This window comes from Mustela nigripes, chromosome 7 (genome assembly GCF_022355385.1).
Source record: "Mustela nigripes isolate SB6536 chromosome 7, MUSNIG.SB6536, whole genome shotgun sequence".
In the NCBI taxonomy this organism is placed as follows: Eukaryota; Metazoa; Chordata; class Mammalia; order Carnivora; family Mustelidae; genus Mustela; species Mustela nigripes.
Genome location: NC_081563.1, coordinates 76,063,116 through 76,067,133, shown reverse-complemented (window position 1 = coordinate 76,067,133; position 4,018 = coordinate 76,063,116).

The window sequence follows — 4,018 nt, the reverse complement described above, 5'->3', positions numbered from 1 at the left end:
GGCCATTGCTGCTATAAACATTGGGGTACATATGGCCCTTCTTTTAAAAAATATGGAACGCTCCACGAATTTGTGTGTCATCCTTGCGCAGGGGCCATGGTTGCCAAACTGTGGAAAGAACCAAGATCCCCTTCAACGGACGAATGGATAAGGACGATGTGGTCCATATACACTATGGAGTATTATGCCTCCATCAGAAAGGATGAATACCCAACTTTTGTATCAACATGGACAGGACTGGAAGAGCTTATGCTGAGTGAAATAAGTCAAGCAGAGAGAGTCAATTATCATATGGTTTCACTTATTTGTGGAGCATAACAAATAGCATGGAGGACAAGGGGAGTTAGAGAGAAGGGAGTTGAGGGAAATTGGAAGGGGAGGTGAACCATGAGAGACTATGGACTCTGAAAAACAATATGAGGGGTCTGAAGGGGCAGGGGGTGGGAGGTTGGGGGAACCAGGTGGTGGGTATTGGAGAGGGCACGGATTGCATGGAGCACTGGGTGTGGTGCAAAAACAATGAATACTGTTATGCTGAAAATAAATTTTAAAAATTAAAAAAAAAAAAAAACAGACAAACTTCCTGTATTAGTCAGGTTAACTGTTAGGCTGCTATAACAAAGAAGTCCCCAAAGATGGTGTATCAAGTAAGGAGAAGTTTCACTCCTGCATGAAAAGGCTAGGAAGGCAGGGTAGGGGAGATATGGTGGCTCTGCCCCACTGTAGCTCTGCCATCCTTAAGTCCCAGTTCCCCCTCAGGATGGAGGCTCTGGGGCTTGTCAGCACTGCAACCTCCCAGCTGGAAGGAGAGGGAAAAGGGGAAGGAGAAGAGAGTCCCAATTCCACTGAAGGGCACAGCCTGAAAGTGCCATGCATCATGTCCATTCACATTGCATTGCCCTCAGACTTGATCAAAATGCACACCAAGTTGCAAAGGAAGTTAGGAAGTATAGTCTTTTGCTGGGCAGCAATGTGTCCACATAAACATCCCATTACTATTCAAGAAGAGGAGAGTGACTGTCAAAGAAAAGCTATCATTCCCTGCCATAGCCTGCATCTCTGGCCACACAAGTAAACACAATAAACTCTTTTCCCCACACAGAACATGTTAATCTCCTGCCCATGCCCTAGACCCATTAGGTCCCATCCATTTTTTTAAAGATGTTTATTTATTTGAGAGAGAGACAGAAAAAGCACGAGCGGTGGGCAGGCATAGAGGGAGAGGGAGAAGCAGACTTCCTGCTGAGCAAGTGCCTGACTCGGGGTTTGATCCCAGGACTCCAAGACTGTGACCATGACTTGAGCCACCTAGGCACCCCAGTCCTGTCCCTTATTGCAACCAGCTCAGAGCCCAGGCCCTCTTGGTGACTGTCAGATCTTGGTATGAAGTTCAGGTATCAGTCTAGTGACATATAAACAAAAAGCAAGTTACCTGTTTGCTCCTTCCACCAGCAAGATGCATATGCAAGAGGAGGTAAGAACAGGAGAACTACAATTAAAACTGCCTGGTGGAAAGGAAAAATTAGAAAACTCGAAGCAGGAGCATAGCAATTAGTAGATTCCCCCGGGGCAAGAATTCCAAAGGTTCGTGCATCCCTGAGGAGTATGATCCTTCTTACTGATTACCTGAAACTAATTCCTATATCTATTATTCTCCGTGGCCCCTGGCTTTGCCTTCTGCAAGTTCCTTCCTTGTCTCTAGGGCCTCATCTGAAGAGGGCCTTGGGGAATATGTTCTTCTGGGGGGACGTGAGGATATAGCTTTCACAACATTTCCTGGGGCTGCAGGTTTGGGAGCTCATGGTATTATTTACACATTGAGCAATCCCAAAGTTGCACAGAGTAGGCTTGCAGACGTTGGTCAATTAATTCCTTGCAAAACCTTATTGTAACACTACAAAAATAAAATACAGAAAATAATTTTGTTTACAATCATATATAATAGTATAAAATAGGAGTACATTGAACAAAAGAAGTTCCAGGCTTGTACATTGAAAACTACAAAATATCTTTAAAATAAATTAAAGAAGACCAGGGGCATCTGGGCGGCTCAGTTGATTAGCTGTCTGACTCTTGGTTTTGGCTCAGGTCATGATCTCAGGGTCTTTTTCTTTTTGTTTATTTGTTTTAGATATGACACCAAGAGCACAGGAAGGAAGGAAGGAAGGAAGAAGAAATAAGGATGGAAGGGAGGGAGGGAGGGAAAGGGGGGGAGAAGGAAGGAAAGAAGGAAAAAAGGAAGGAAGAGGGGCGCCTGGGTGGCTCAGTGGGTTAAAGCCTCTGCCTTTGGCTCAGGTCATGATCCCAGGGTCCTGGGATTGAGCCCCGCATCGGGCTCTCTGCTCATTGCGGAACCTGCTTCCCCCTCTCTCTCTGCCTGCCTCTCTGCCTACTTGTGATCTCTGTCTGTCAAATAAAAAATTAAAAAATCTTTAAAAAAAAAAAAAGGAAAAAAGGAAGAAAGAGAGAGACAGAGAAAGAAAGAAAGAATGAGAAAGAAAGATGGGGTGGCTGGGTGGCTTAGTCATTTAAGCATTAGCCTTAGGTTCAGATTATGGTCCTGGGGGTCTGGGATTGAGTCCTGAGTCAGGGTCCCTGCTCAGTGGGGAGCCTGCTTCTTCCTTTCCCTCTGCAATTCCCCCAGCTTGTGCTCTCTGACTCTCTTTGTCAAATAAATAAATAAAGATCTTAAAAGGAAAGAAAGAAAGAAGAGAGAAGGAGGGAAGGAGGGAGGAAGAAAGAAAAAAAATCATTGGCTTTCATCAACATTAAAACCTTTGTGTTTCAGGGGCGCCTGGGTGGCTCAGTGGGTTAAAGCCTCTGCCTTCGGCTCAGGTCATGATCTCAGGGTCCGGGGATCGAGTCTCGCATCGGGCTCTCTGATCAGCGGGAAGCCTGCTTCCTCCTCTCTCTCTGCCTGCCTCTCCACCTATGTGATCTCTCTCTCTCAAATAAAAAAATAAAATCTTAAAAAACAAAAACAAAAACAAAAAACTTTGTGTTTCAGAGAACACTACCAAGAAAGTAAAAAGACATCCCATAGATTGGAAGAAAAAATGTTGGCAGATTCTATATTTGATAAGGGACTTGAATTTAGAATATATATAGAACTCTTACAATTCAACAATAAGAACAAATAATCTGATTTAAAAGTGGAAAAAGAATTTGAATAGATATTTCTTTAAAGAAGACATACAAATGGCCAATAAGCGCATGAAAAAGAACCCAACATAATTAGACGAGGAGGACATTCAAATAAAACCACAGTGAGATACTATGGTTGAAAAACAGTCTGGCAGTTTCTCAAAAATTTAAATACAGGATTACCTTGTGACCCTGCAATTCCACTACTAGATATGTATGAGAGAGAACTGAAAATATACATCTACATAAAATTTTGCACATGGATATTTATAGCAAGATTATTTATAATAGCCAAAAGGTGGAAACAACCTAAAATTCTATCAGTAGTTGAATGGATAAACAAAATGTGATATATCTATATAGTGACACAAAAAAGAATGAAATACTGGTACGTGTTACTGGTTGGCTGAAACTAGAAAACATTACGCTAACTGAAAGAAGCCAGACACAAATGGCCACATCTTGTATGATTTCTGTTTACATGAAACGTCCAGAAATAGGCAGATCCATGGAGACAGAAAGTAGATTAGTGGTTGCCAGCACTTGGGGGAGAGAGGAATGGGGATGTCTGCCAGTGGGTACAGGGTTTCTTTTGGGAGGGACAGGAATGTTCTAGAACTAGCTGGTGGTGATGGTTGCACAACTCTGTGAATATACTAAAAGCCACTGAATTGTACACTTCAAAACGGTGAACTTTATCACATATAAATTGGATCTCAATAAAACTATTTTAAGAAAATTAGTTTAGTTCCAGTCTGTTCCATGCACCCGTAATCCCGCCCAGAAAGCTGATCTAGACCCAGTTCTTAAGCCTGAAGACACATTTCTGCATCTTTACTTACCAGCCGGCACACCAAGTGCATCCTACCCTCTC